We start from the raw sequence: 16,029 nt of genomic DNA on the forward strand, positions 1-16,029 counted from the left end.
AAAGTTTTATTTAGCTTCAATATAATCCCACCGTGAGGTCAAAGTTAAATAATTAATGGAATGTCCTACATGAGCAGTACAAGAATAAAGTCGATAATCTGGAGAACAAGTACAAGCTCCAAAGACACAAAATCAACCATGAATGCATCAATACATTTATTTATCATTTTTTTATAATTTAAATGAAATATTTTCTATAGAACTAAGGAGAATGATAAATAAATATATTGATGCATCTACGGTTGATTTTGTGCCTCTGGAGGTTGTACTTGTTCTCCAAATTATCGTCCTTATTCTTGTGCCGCTGTTATATAGGATATTCTATTAATTATTTGAATTTGACCTCACGATGGGACTAAATTGAAGCTAAATAAAACTTTTTTGCATTCAAATAGGATACTTTAAACCTTAAGGACCAAAACAGGATTACGCCCAAACGTAGGGGACTAATTTAGTACTTTACCCTATTTTTAAACCATTGATATTTTTTTCTCACCCTTCTATGATCCTTGTGGACAAACGGAAGAGCCCACACCAATTTCTTTAGTCAATGGTGTTTTTGAATTAGATGATAATAAGTATGCTCTAATTGCACTAATTTTGGTTCTCTTAGAAGTTCCACTTTAAGTTGGTAGTTAGATTTTTCATTTTCTTCCAAACGAAGCATATTTGAATGTTTCTTAAAAGTGAATTTTTATCATAATTTATGGAATAGAGATTATAGAAAAACACTTTAATATCTTCAAAGTTCGAACCACTCCTTATATTTCGAGTAGCTTGATCGTAGAAACTAGAAAATTGTGCAACTGTCTTATTAATTTTATACCATTGTTTCTTAGTTGTAATTGTCCCCTTTTTCATGTCAGCGTTAAATTTTTCACAGAAGCCGTTAATTTAATTCCAAAATATTTCACTTTTTTGGATGGTACCAATTATAGGATCTGTTGATAAATTCAACAATGCACTAATCAACATATCATCCTCTTCTCATTGCTAGTGTTGGATGCTATCTTGTTTACGATTTTTAATTTTGTTATCGTTGAGGCCTATAGCATCTAATACACACACAAGAGTTGACAACATTCGCATATTGCGAATTTGGACTCAAATGTATTGGAGTTTGAGTCGATGGGTTAAAAGAACTACCAACACCAACTGAGTCATGTATTGAAGCACTGAATTGAGTTGAAAATAACATTATGAATATTGGATTTATATTTTCGATCGATAGGCTAAATATAGTTAGGGATGAATAATGAGATGTTTGTGAATTTTAATTATGTGGTTGAAAAATGAAAAATTAACAATTATAAGAAACTTGAAAATTAAAATTATAAAAATTTTGTGAGTTTAGAATTTGAAATGTATTTAGTAGTATGAAATTTTGATTTGGATTTTGAGAGTTTGAAAGTGGTATTTGAATTTTAAAAATATTTTGCAAATAATTAAAAACAAGAGTTGAATTAATTTGGAATATTTTTTGAACGCTAAAAAATATTAGTTTTTGTTAGAAAAGTTTAAATTTAAAAAAAAAATTAAAAAAATTGCGAAAAAAATGTATGTAAATATTATTTACAGAGTAACAAAATATTATGTTATTCTTTCCAACCGTCTTTTCCAATTTTTTAAAAATATTTTGATTATGTTATTGCTTCTACATTCCAATCGTCTTCTCTAATATTTACTATCGAGTATATATTTTTATTTAACTTTTTTTTAAATTATGTTGATATGTGGTTAGTAGATATTAGATATTTGTAACAAATTTAAATGTCTCTTATTTTGGCTTAGGGATGCACATAACGGTCTGGTCCGAAGATTCAATTCGGACCAAAATATTTTGAGACTAACTTGGTATGATTTTACTAAATTTATAATCGGATAAGGATCTTAAAAATAAATTTGGACATTATTTAAAGTTAAATTCAGGTCAAGGCGAACCCAATTTTACCTGACTCATATGCTTCTTAGAAGACTAAAAAAGGTATATATATTTTAAATTAATTTTAATATTACGTTACATTAATTATAAGCTTATTATTTTATTTTTAATCACATTTATTTTAAAAAGTAGATCAAAGAAGCATGGAATTATAATTTATGAACAAATTCAAATTCAAGTATGGATATCAACTTTTCAATGAACAAGTATGTTTTTTTCTATTTTATAAATAAGTGCATCATAATTTTTTGACATTAAATTTATCAAGATCTGAATTTCACTCAATTTAGATTCGATTTTAATATAGCCCGAAAATAGTGTGATTTTATCGGGTCTAGAACTGAATAAAAATCTAAAAAATAGATTCGGTCATTATGTAAGGCCGAATTTAAATCAAGACAAATCCGACTTCATGTGACTCCACGTGCACTCCTAATCAAGCCGCTTGTTGCCTTGGTTTTTGAACAAAAAACCGGCTTCTCTCTTTTCTAAGAGGAGAAATTTACTTTTCCTCTTATACAACATTAAATTGGAATTCTCTTTTCTATCATCTGTGGTGTTCTAAACAAGGTTCTGAAAACCGGTCGAACTGCGAACCGCTATCAATTACGATTCGGACAGAAGGCAAAACCGGCAAATTTCAAAACCGCCATTGGATCGTTGAACCGGCCAAGAACCGGTCGGTCGAACCGAACCATGACCCGACCAATTTTTGAATCTTAACAAAAACGCTGCGTTTCGCTATGTAGGGATGGCAACCCTAAGTTCTATAACCCCTCTTCCTTCTAGTCTTCAGCCTCCACAACGCGAAGCAGCAGTCCAGAGTCCAGACTCTAGCCCCAATTCATCTCAACCTCATCGAAGCCGCCGACGCATGTCCGTCCAGTCACCACCGCCGTCCCAACTTCGAGCTTCGAAGGCAACGGCGCAACGTCTGTCCAGCCACCACCGTTTGAGCTTCGAAAATCGAATCCACTGTCGCCAGTCTGGCCTCTTGCCTCCGTCGCGCAGTCACTTCCTGCCGGTGCCAGCTCTGTTCTACACCACCACGTCGGCCACTGTCCCCAGCCACTTTCACACCCTCGCCAGCTCTGCCCTGTTCCATCCTTCCAGGATCCAGCTTCTAGCCTAGGTATTAATTTTTTTTGTAATAATAATGTTGAATAATTGATTTATGTTACTCTGTTACTGCCTTTTTTAATTTTTGAATGTGAAATTGTGAAGGAAAATCAAATAATTGATTTTGTGTTGTTGAATATTGCTAAAAATAGATTTGATACTCTGTTGCTGCTTTTTTTAATTTCTGAATGTGAAATTGTGAATAGAAATCAAATAATTGATTTTGTGTTGAAATTATTACTAAAAATGGATTTGTTATTCTATAGCTGTCATTGGAGCCATTCACACACCACTTTGGCCAAGCTCTCTGCTAAAAGGCAAGAAGTTCTTTCTCCAGCAGGCAACATTGTTGAACAGGTCAATAATACACCAAAGTATTAATCTTGGGAGCTTCTTTTAACTTTTTTTCATCTGGGGTGGTGTTGTGATTGTTGTTGATGATGTTGAGGCTTTTTTTTTTTGCAGACTATTGTTCAAATCAGAGTGGTGTTGGGCTGCTGGCATTTGTTGGGGGAGAATAGAGCACTGCAAGGTTACTCATCTGCACTGAGGATTGCTCAGCAGTGGCTCCGAAAAGAGCATGGTTGTGTCCCTCATAGAGAGATTCTATCAGGTAAACTTAAAAGTTACAATTTCTCAATTTGAGTGATGGCTAAGTAAAGTTGCATTCTTGTTTAGTATGTAGTTTATTTGCTTGTCAAAAAATTTGGAACTGAAGTTATGCATATTAATCAAAAGCCATATGATATGGTATAGTATGTTATGTGACACTAATTAATTGAAGAAATTGTATGTAAGACAAGTTTTGTTAGATGGGAATGATGTTAAGAGTTTGAAGCTAAAATGGTTGAGGCAGCAAATAGGACTAGTGAATCAAGAATTGGCTTTGTTTGCGATAACAATTAGAGAAAACATGCTCTTAGAAAGATCTGATGCTGACCAAGTTGAGATTGAAGAAGCTACAAGAGTAGCCAATGCTCATTCTTTCATTATCAAACTTCCAGAGGGTTATGAAACACAAGTCAGCCAATATAGAGTTTCAATTTCTATTCTAATTTATTGGAATCAAAATTGTTTAATTTTTTGTATCATTGAAAATCTAGATGATGACTTGTAATTCTATGTTTAATTTTAGTTTTATAGTATATTTTGATAAGATCATATGGTTTTAGTCGATGACATTTCATGTAGTGTTTTAAATTTGGAAGATAGTTTAAGATATATATTAAACTATAATTATATTTTAAAATATTTATTTATAATTTATTTATTATTTTATATTTTTTATTTCAAAACGGTTTTTTCAGTTGAATCACGGTTGGACCAATTGAACCAATAAATCAATGAATCAGTAACTAAAATGGTTCGATGACCGATTCGGTTCTCAGAACCTTAGTTCTAAATATCAAACCATTTAATAATATGTATACATTAGGAATAAAAATGTTATTTATATACTAAAATTAGCTATTAAAATTAATTATTAATGTATTTTTGTATAAATATATGTATGAATTTAATTTATTTTTAATATTATTTATATTTTAATATATATTTTATATTAATAGCTGACTTTATAGTTAATTTCGGTATAACGTAATATAATCGCATTAGGAATTATCTTAATGAAAGTGAGGTAAGCCTTGTGTGCGCTTTACTCGCACCGTCGGAAATTCAAATCCTAAAGAATGGTTTGAAGAAATCAGATCTATTACTCTAAGTCCCAGAGATATATTTTCAAAGTGTGAAACATGGTTTACCTTTACATAATTCATCGCTTATTAATTATTTATTACAATAAAGATAAAGTGATGCAACAAAGTAATTCCATTCTATCCATATGATGATGATATCTAGGAACATAAAAGCTAAGAAGATAAAAATAAATTCCAAATGAGGCAATGCGATGACCATGGACCAATATATGCCCCAAAGTTTAAGGGTATAAATAAATGAGGCCAACCCCAAGATTTAATGGCAAGTAGCATACACATCGCCCCTATGGTTTCTACCAAATCAGCACATGATACGTTGTAAGTTTTTTGTTAATTAATTACGTAGCACTTTGTTCAATATTTTTCTTTTGATATTTGGATTGTGAACTTAATTATAAGTGTGATTGTTGTGATTTGGTTATAGTTTTTAGAGTTGCAGTTAAATGGTTTTTGTGAAGCTTGCTGCTTGAATGTCATTGTAATTGATTAATATTTAATAGTTCTGTTTTTTGCATACTTCAATTTATTCATTAAAAAAAGAAAAAATATAGGTAACCAACAAAATTTTTGAACAATGTGTAAATAATGTGAATTAATAGGGTTAAAAGAGTAAATTTAATTAGTAGCATTAAATTAAGGTGTAGTGTATTTCATTTGATTGGCAATTGTTCATGTTATTCAAAATTTTCATTGTTTCCTAGCACTAACAAAAAAAATAAACAAAGACAAGCAGATCTGCCACGAGATTTTGCCCCCAAGTTTCCCAAGCAAGAATTATCAGTATTGACCTTCAACCATTTAATAATTGGTGGATGAAGCTGTTTAATCCTCTATTATTTTTTTTAGTTTCATTGAGGGAATTCCATTTCTAACAGCCTTCATCAAGACATCAACTGATGATGATGATAATTGAAGTCTTTCACTAGCCACAAAATCTTGCAATAATTGCACAATGTCATGCGACAAAATCTTGCAATTATTGAATCAATCAAAAACATTAATGTCATTCTCAAATTAAGGAGGATTAAATTTTTACTATGCCAAAGCAATAATTTAATAATATAAGATTGAGACATAAACAAGAGGAGCTTTAGAATAATGACAAGTGAGGAACAGAGCTAGAACCTAGAAGTAGAGTTAGAATTATTTGAAATAACATTTAATTAAGTTGAGAGAAGGATTCTTTCTCATGTTTTCTCGGATTTATAAAATAGTATTTGGTGAAATTTTATTTTGCAGGTAAAAAAAGGTTATGCGACACCTTTGGTGGAGATAGAAAAAATATGAAAAGGTTGAGTCACTACATAGTAGAGCACAAATACTGTTTGGTTTGTACATATTTAAGGCTGCATTTGTTTATAGAGACAGGACATTGAGACATAGACACAAAGACACAAAATCATGTTTAGCAGATGAGACATAGACAGAGACAGTGTGTTCAGAGACACTAAATTAGTATATTTTGTGTCTATCCTGACAGGGACACTAACAAGGGACACAACTTATTTTTCATTTTTTTCATTATTTTTGTTAATTTTTTATAATTATATATTTTTATTATTATATTTTTCATCTCAAATTTTTTGAATAAAAAAAAATGAGAATAAATTAGATTTTCATAATTTGTTCTAGTTTATCACCAAACAGAATACAAGAACACAAAATTTTGTATTTCTGTCTATCAGTGTCTTCTCCTGTCCTGTTCTCAGTGTCTTGTCCTGTCCTATTCTTAGAAACAAACGCAGCCTAAAAGTTGAATAAGAGTTTTACATGGACTGCCAACATCTCAAAAAGAATTTTATAAGGCTTTGAACTCTTTTATCATATTAGCTAATTTTTATGGTAATATTTTTTTTTTTAAAGTTTTATAGTTTATTATAAGAATAAGTACTATTTTGGTCTCTAAAATTCAAGAACAAAATCGAATTCGTCCTAAATCTTATTTTTTATTTAAAATCGTCCCCAACATTTTATTTGGTATTAAAATCGTCCTTTTGAATATTTTGTTTTTTAAATATCAAAAATACCCCATTTCTTCAAATACCCCCTTATCCCACTAACGTTTCACATATTCTAATTCTCCTCCTCTTTCTCCTGAACCCACCGAACCTGCTCCTCTTCCTCATGAGCATCCTTGCATGTGTTGTTGCATGTGTTCAAAGGAAAAACCACGGTAGAAATCTGCCATTGAGGACTCCTCCGCTCCGTCGAGATTGACGGTCGCCCTCGCCTCGCCACGCCGCACCCTCGCCTCGCCGCGCCGCACCCTTGCCTCGCCTCGCCATTGAAGGACATCCTTTCCGCCATCGTCGTCCTCCTCTTCGGCGTCGGTCATGGCGCCGTCATCACTGTCACCATTTACCTTGTCGTCTGTCGACGACTCTCTCCGATGACCTTGCTGAGTCTACTTCGCTCTGGATCTCGTTTGTATCTCTCTATAATTGATTAAGTTTTTCATTTTTTTTAAAATTTGAATGCTTTGTTGTTGTTGTTGTTGTTGTTATTGTTGGATTTGAAAGATTTAATGTTGCATTTAAAACAAAAATTTTTGAAGCGTTGGAGATAGTGGTGAACGTTGAGGCTGAGATTCTCTGCTTCTCTGTTAGCGTTTGCAGAAACTTCTCTGCTTCCACTGGCGGCAATTTCCAAGAGCAACAGCGACGGCGGTTTCGATGGTGGTGGCCACGATTTTGAACTTCTCTCTCGCTCTCTCGTTTTCTCGCTTCTCCCTCTCTTCTCGACAGTCTCACTCTCTTCTCAATCTCTTTGAAATAAATGAGGGTGTTGATATTATTTGTGAATTTTTAAATTTAAATGTTATGTTGTGTTATGTTGTTGATGGATTAAAATGAACAGATATGAGAAGAGGAATAATTGTTAGTAATAAAGGTGGTGGTGGTGGTGGTGAACGATGTGATTAGACTAAGAAAAAATATAAGGGTATTTTTGTTCGATAAATGTTGAAAGAACGAATTTAGTACCAAATAAAACGTTGAGGTCAATTAAAAAAAAAAAAGATTAAAAACAAATTTAATTTTGACCATAAATCTTAGAGACCAAAATAATACTTAATCCTTCATTATATTAGTGTTTTTGTGAAGAGTTGGCCAACCGAAAAGAACTATCTGCAGAGAATTTTTACCATCAAAAGATCAAGAAAAATGTCAATGAATAAAGTGTCACAGAATAGAGCCATTGAGATGCTTACTCTTAAAAAAATACTATATATTATGAATCCTCGCGAGACTAATATCTAAAAAAAAAATCTCCTACCGAGAGTCAACACTTGAAAAAGAGTCACATAAAATTGGAGTTCTTCTATCATATAAACTAATTTTTGTAGCGATAGTTTTTTCAAAATCTTATAGTTCATTACGGCAACTTCGAATATTAATATATTATGTTCTAATTGTTTTAGTACGGTAGTAAATTAATAATGTATTGGATGTTATATTTTTATTTTTATTTTTATTTTATTATAAGTTTAATTATTTTATTGGTTTATATAGTTTTACTAAATTTATAATTAAATTTTATATTTTTTTATTAAATTTTTATATTATTTTTAATTTTATAATTAAGTCATTTTCATATCTAAAATATTAAAATTAATAAAATATTTTTTTCAAAAAATATGTGGTCAAAGATTTAATTAAATTTTTAATTTACGAAAAAATATTTTATTAACTCTAACATTTTTTTGTATTGATAATGACCTAATTACAAAACTAAAAGTAGTATAAAGATTCAATTAAAAAAATATATAAAAATTAAATTATAAATTTAGCAAAATTATAGAGACCAATAAAATATTTAAACATTTATTATAAGAACTTTTTTTTTTTTATAAATAACACTATATTTTGTAATTTTTAATTATCTATATGATTTATTGAAAACATAGAATTATTTCTATTTCATGAGTTATATTTAGATTTTCTATGTTATATCCTTTAAATGCATGGTTTCTCCTAACCATAGATATGTGATAAATAACATGCACATAATTTTTCATTTTGATAAACTATTATTGTAATATAAAAAATTTAATAATTGATATTTTAGTTCATAAAAAATAAAATAAATTATTTTTATATTTGTTAAGAATTGGATTAATTTTGTAAAATTATTAAAATAATTTAATAAATAATTTTATCGAATATTTGGTATAATTATGTTAAATTAATTTATAATTTTTATTATTAAAGTTATTTCCATTTTATTTTTTCAAATATAAATAATGATTTATTCCTTTTTTTTATTCTAGGATGTTGCCATAGATGCAATAATCCCAAGACCTGCAGATGGATATGATAGTTACTCTGTCTCACTGATTAGTGATTACTGTTGCTTTGAGATATGAGACCAGAGAAGACTTAGCTTGGACTCTGCTTTAATTTAACCTTTGTTTTTTCCTTTTTGTTTTTTCATTTGGAAAAGATTTAACCTCAATAACTCAAATATTTACATGAATTGTCAGATTTTACACTAGGTTGTCGCGGCTGATATTCCATATTCCTCAACTTTTATTTCTGCTTTTCATATTCTTTTGGGAGTGTGTGAGGGAACAGCCTCAGACACAATGCACCTCACTTTACCACATCTTAATCTAATGTGATGTAACTTACTTCCCAAACAACGCATTGGTATATCCAAGTTTTTCTTTTTCCTTTTCTAACATGAAGGAAAATGTGGTGTAAATATTGGTTTAAGGTATACCATATATAATTGATAGTTAATTAGTTATATTGCCTTAAATTTTATATCTGAATAAACGTGTTATAACTCAAATGACATATTTTTTTTTTTACATACAGATTTTAGGTTTGAGTTTCACTCTTAAATTTATAAAAAAAAATTAATTTTTAAAATTGTTTTATTTATTAAATCGGTACTTTATAATATTTTTATCAATGAATTACGGTAATCCATTACGAACATTTCGATTGAACTGCTGTTGGCAGAGTGGCATAACCGTATAAAGGAGAAGGACTATGTCAAATTATAAGAAGAATAATTTGTTTGTTTTGGTGAAAAAAGTAGTTAACTACGTGTGGGTGAAAAATATGAATACATATTTATATTTGGTAGTATGTACAAGAATAAATACAACATTATTTTATTTTGTTTTGAGTGTTATTTTTGTCACTTAATTTTCAAAAAGATATATAGAATACTAAAGGAGAGAATAAATTAAACCAGCTTAAAAATTGTAATACAGCAATAATAAAACTTAAAATCTTATTTCATTTATAAAAAGAAAAATTCTAAAAATGGTTAACATATAATATGTTGAAATCAATTTTACTAATTTCAAATAATATATATATATATATATATATATATATATATATTGAATATAAGAATGTATTTGGTTTATGTTTCTATTTTTTTTATTTTCAGTATTTTTAATTTTTAAAATTATCAGAAAAATTAAAATTAAATTATTGTTTCATTATTTTTTCATAAAATTATGAAAATAAACAATAAAATAAAAATATAAATTATATACATCCTAAAATATACAATAAAAATATATAAATATATATATTTATATATAAATGTATAATAATTAATTTAATGATTAAATTTTAATATCTACGGAATATTTTTAATTTTCAAATATTACTCCAATAGGTCATTGATAACGGACCTAATAAACAACTTTTTGAGAAAAAAAATAAAAAAATAAAAAATAAAAGGCTATGCAATGCAGATTGCGAAAACCCAAAATCTTACCGAAAGAATAGAGATATTAAAAAGAAAGTAATATTAAATTATTAATATTCATGCTCTTTAATTTGAGTTTGGCACAGACAATATTGACTGATGATGTTCTCATAACTTGATAGCTTTCTCGAACAACGATGCAAACATAAACATAACTGATTAGTATTGACATGATAAATATGGTCACCTGTAACAGTAACAGTAACAGCTCTATTCCTTGGCACGTTCTTATGATACAAAACTACTTTTTCAAGAAACAAATCAAAAGTGCATAAAGAAACGGATATATGTATGTATGTACTTAGGAAATTTTGAGGCTAATTTTTTTATATTTTATTTTAAAAAAAATAGATAAGCAATTTTTAATATTTTTAATTATTATTTGTTCAGCATAAATATTAAATTATTTTAACAAATAAATTTTATTAATTTAAATGTACAAATTCTAAAAAATATGGAGACAAATTATATTGATTTGTGTGTGGAAAATTTTAATAAATAGGGTAAAGTACTAAATTAGTCTCCTACGTTTGGGCGTAATCATGTTTTGGTTCTTCAAGTTTAAAGTGTCCTATTTGAATCCAAAAAAATTTCATTTAGCTTCAATTTAGTCCCACCGTGAGGTCAAAAATAAATAATTAATGAAATATCCTACATGACAGCAGTATAAGAACAAGGTCGATAATTTGGAGAATAAGTACAAGCTCCAAAGGCACAAAATCAACCGTAGATGCATCAATACATGTATTTAACATTTTTTTAGTTTTATAGAAAATATTTCATTTTAATTATAAGAAAAATGATAAATAAATGTATTGATGCATCCACGGTTGATTTTGTGTCTCTGGAGCTTGTACTTATTCTCTAGATTATTGACCTTGTTCTTATACTACTGTCATGTAGGACATTTTGTTAATTATTTATCTTTGACCTCTGGTGGGACTAAATTAAAGCTAAATGAAACTTTTTTGGATTCAAATAGGACACTTTAAATCTTAAGGACCAAAACAGAATTACGCCCAAACGTAAAAGACCAATTTAGTACTTTACCCTAATAAATATAAGTGTAAATTATATGTCTCTTGCGTACAAAATGTCTATAAATAAAGGTGTAAGTTATTACTAGTCAAATGCTGACTGAAAATAACAATATTTACTAATCATGTAGCATTGTTCTTGTTTTAGTATTGGTGAGTAACTCAGATATGGGATGATTTAGTATTTATCAAATTTATAGGGATGCCTGTGACAAATAATTCGCCAAGGGAGTATTGTAAGAAATTAATTTTTATTCATAAAAATAGAATCAACAAGAGACATATTGTCGATCCAATAAGGACATATGGTAGAAAAAAATATGATTTTAATTGCAAAAGTACAATTTTTAGGAGCATAATGTCAATCCAGAGTTTATTGTCAATTTTCAACTTTCTGTGAAAAACCATTCTATCCAATATGTGTGTGTTTCACACACTATTTTGCAATATCTATCAAAATAAAAATTGAAATTTTGAAGGCTCATTTTTTTAAATATGAAAAAGATTGGTGTATTTTTATTTAAAATGGGCTAATTAAGTGTAACTGCAGGTGGATAAATGCCATAGAGGGAGCAGGCCCAACACGCAAGTGGCATGTTGGACTAGCACACAGGACATGTATTCTAGCACAGAGGTTACATGTTGCAAGACGCAAGTTGCATTTTTCCCATGTGTTGTTTGGTGATTGAATGCTAATGCAATATGTGACCAGCGTGTTGAATGTTCTGTGTGTTACCTGAAAACTCTGCCTATAACACAAAGGTTGTTACTATTTTATTTTATTGTCAGGAGAGTTGTTTTAGTGTGTTGGTGGTGTAATGGAGGATAGCGCAAATATACTGGTGTATTACAACAGTGAGATTATACAAAATACACATGAGGATATGAGTTTTGTGTGTAAGAATCCGTTTTTTTTTTGTTATTCCATGCACTATAACATTTGCAGAGCTGTAGTATAATAACTGTCAAAGTATAAAGAGTGATATTTTAAAGAAGGTAAGCAATATTTTGTACAGAAATTTCGTTACCGTATTCGACAGGCTAATACAGTTTGATACTATGTCCATCGTTGACAAAACAAGTATGCAACATATATTTCATATTCATTAGAAAACTCAAGTGCAACAGCCAAAGATTGAGTTGTATGTTGAGTTCAAACATATCATATAGATACGGATGAGATTCAACATGACTCAGACATAGAAGATGATAGAGCTTGAAGCATATGAAGGGATGAATAATGATAACGAAGAGAATTTTGAAGCTAACTATGACACCGGTGACAAGAACGAGGATGGTGACGAGGCAGGTCAAGCAGTCGTGCAAAATGTAGTAGTTCTATCCATAGATAGTCAACCCTTCAATGTTCTACCTTGTATGCGTAGTTTGGATCTTAATGCCATGCATAGACTGAAATTCACTAAATATGCAAACATAGATACGTGAATGAGTAATATATTTCTTTAATTTATAATTTGGATGGATTGATGAGCGACTGTAGGTATTGCTGTTCTGCAAGCACATGTTGTCTCCTGCATGCAAGCAAGACCAACACGCAGCCTACAAACTGACAACACACGACTTGCATGTTGATAAAGCTAGTCGCAACCTCTGAAAAAGTTAGTGAATGTTGGTTCCCAGGCGCCTGCAACTTGCATCCTGCGTATTGAGCAGAAGATGCCATGCATGCAGCAGGCTACCTGTGTGTTGTGTCAGGAATTTCTCTACAATTCTGAACGTCTACAATACTATATATCACCCTAAATGTCAATATTGAAGAGATACAGAAATTATTTTTCCAAATAAAAAATAATTTCTAATTTTGAACACTTTTCGCTTTATTTTCTCTTGTTATTCCTCAAAGATGATGGTTTGGTCCCAAAAACTTTTAGTGCTCATTAAAATAGTCTTTAATTTTTGAAAATAATTAAATTAGTCACTGAATTTATAAATTGTGAATTTTATTCGTCTCTAAGTCAACAACCGTTAATATTGTGTTGACATGAAATGTTACAGTGTAACATAGCATCCCCAATGATAAAGTAACGTGGCTAAGACTTTAATATGATAAAATAAGTATTCCAAACTGGTTAATTGAACAAATTTTAGTCTCTACACCAATATAAAACAAATTAGCAAGAAACTCAAAAATGGTATACAGAGCTACCATTCTTGATGAAAAGATTGCTAAGCTGCCTATAAAACTACCACGTTGGCTAAGTCCTATACACATCTTATTATAAATTGAAATGAGCTCAAGCCTTGATACAACCAAATAGGGATGGGATGCACCATTCAATTCTCCTCCAGGACTGATGCAACTACCCCAGAAACCATGGACAAAGGATGATGAAAATTCTTTTCTATGGATGTTTGCTATGATTCTAGGCTGCTTGACACACCATCTTGATCCTAAACTATTAGAGTTAGCCATATTAGACATCGCGTGAACCAGGTTATTGCCCTCTTGATAACCTCTATTTTACCATTTCAAATTGTACTAAAAGTTATGATGTTTATCACTTTCGTTGCACACTTTTTACATATTAAAATAATGCTTTTCAGGACTCTAATTCGTTAATTTTATTCTATTTGATGTTGTAATGTGTTCTTATTTGATATATTTTAGGTTTTAGGGGGCATTACTGATCTAAAAGATTGAAGAAAGCATGAGCAAGAAGGGATATGCATGAAGAAACTTAAGGATGTCCACTACTGCAAGGATGCATACGCATCATCTCATGCATATACACGATTTATGCTTATGCTCCACTTCATTCATATGCATTCTTGGCTGCACATGACTCATTAAAAATGCACGTGAGGTCGCGTTCCATACCCCAAAAGGCTCCTAAACATCAGATTCTTCAAGTATTTAAGAAGGGGATTCAAGAGAGAAGAGTAAGTAGAATTTAGGTTTAGTTTTACTATGTTCTAGTTAGGTTTTCTAGAGAAAGAGCTCTGATAAACCACTATTTTATGATTTATCTTGTGCTCAATTGAGTGGTTTTTATCAAGTCTTTACTCACTTATTCATATAATTTGCATAGTTTTACAATTCCTTCCTTATTCTGTGATATATGTGAAAACATGTTTCCTAGACCTTAAAAATGTTAATTATCCTTTATTACCATTCGATGCCGTGATCTGTGTGTCAAGTATTTTCAAGCTTTATAGGGCAGGAATGGCTTAGAGGACAGAAAGAAAACATGCGAAAGTGGAAGGAATGCGCGAAAATGAAGTTTTGAAGAAAATGACAGTGACGCGCACGCATGGACGACGCAGATGCGTGCCTAGCACAAAGCACAAGCGATGCGTACGCGTGACTAACACGCACGCTTGACAAGGAAAATTTCCAAAAGACGCGCATGCGTGACTGACACGCACGCGTGACAGACGCCACGTGCAGAAAGTTGCAGAATTCGCCCCTAGCGATTTCTGGGCTCCTTTTCGGTCCAAATCCAAGCCCAGAAACACAGAATAGAGACTACATAATGGGAGAATCAACAATTCATCAATCATTCATTCATAATTCACAATTTTAGGGTTTTAGATGTAGTTTTGTAGAGAGAGAGGCTCTCTCCTCTCTCTAGGTTTTAGGATTTAGGATTTCTCTTAGTTTTAGGATTGTTTCTCCTCAATTCTAGGTTCAATGTTCCTTTAATTTATGTTCTCTTCTACTTTTATTTATTCTATTACTTTAGTTTGTTTATTTTCTCAATATTGGTTTATGAACTCGATGTTAATTTGATTCTCTACTTAATACAACTCGAGGTATTTCAGATTTAAGATTGCTTTCTTCAAATTCATGTTATTGATGCTTTTAATTTAATTTAGATTTTTTCCCCTTCGCTTTGGTTGAGTAATTGGTGACACTTGAGTTATCAAACTCAGTTGTTGATTGAAAATTAGAATTTGCTGATTGATTTGGATCCCTCTAAAGCTAGTCTTTCCATAGGAGTTGACTAGGACTTGAGGAATCCCATTGATTAGTCCACTTGACTTTTCTTTATTTAGTAAGGGTTAACTAAGTGGGAGCAATAAACAATTCTCATCACACTTGATAAGGATAACTAGGATGGGATTTTCAGTTCTTATACCTTGCAATGGTTTTCATGATAATTAATTTACTTTAATTCTTGCAACTTACTTTTTCTTGTTCCCTAATACAAAAACCCAAAATGATACTTTTTCATAATCAATAATAAATCATACTACCCTGCAATTCCTTGAGAGACGACCCGATGTTTCAATACTTCGGTTATTAAATTTTATTGGGTTTTTTTACTTGTGACAACCAAACTTTTGTACGAAAGGATTATTGATTGGTTTAGAAACTATACTTGTAACAAGAATTTATTTGTGAATTTCTTTACTGGGAAAAAATCCGATCGTTCAAAATGGCGCCGTTGCCGGGGAATTGCAACTGTGTGCCTTATTATTGGTTATTGTAAATATTTGTTTTTGCTTGTTTATTTGTTTTTAT

At 30.5% G+C, this 16,029-nt stretch overlaps 1 long non-coding RNA gene across 2 annotated transcripts; it reads left to right on the forward strand.

Moving 5' to 3' along the window:
- Positions 1–4,961: 4,961 nt before the first annotated feature.
- Positions 4,962–9,267, forward strand: LOC140181816 (uncharacterized). 2 transcript variants are annotated; one of them, XR_011877289.1, is made up of 2 exons: positions 4,962–5,094; positions 9,044–9,267. It is a non-coding gene; the product is annotated as an uncharacterized lncRNA (long non-coding RNA). The 2 variants fall into 2 exon arrangements; XR_011877288.1 differs by lacking the exon at positions 9,044–9,267 and adding an exon at positions 6,016–7,325 and having other exon boundaries at positions 4,965–5,094.
- Positions 9,268–16,029: the final 6,762 nt, after the last annotated feature.

Source organism: Arachis hypogaea, chromosome 19 (assembly GCF_003086295.3).
Source record: "Arachis hypogaea cultivar Tifrunner chromosome 19, arahy.Tifrunner.gnm2.J5K5, whole genome shotgun sequence".
Classification (NCBI taxonomy): domain Eukaryota; kingdom Viridiplantae; phylum Streptophyta; class Magnoliopsida; order Fabales; family Fabaceae; genus Arachis; species Arachis hypogaea.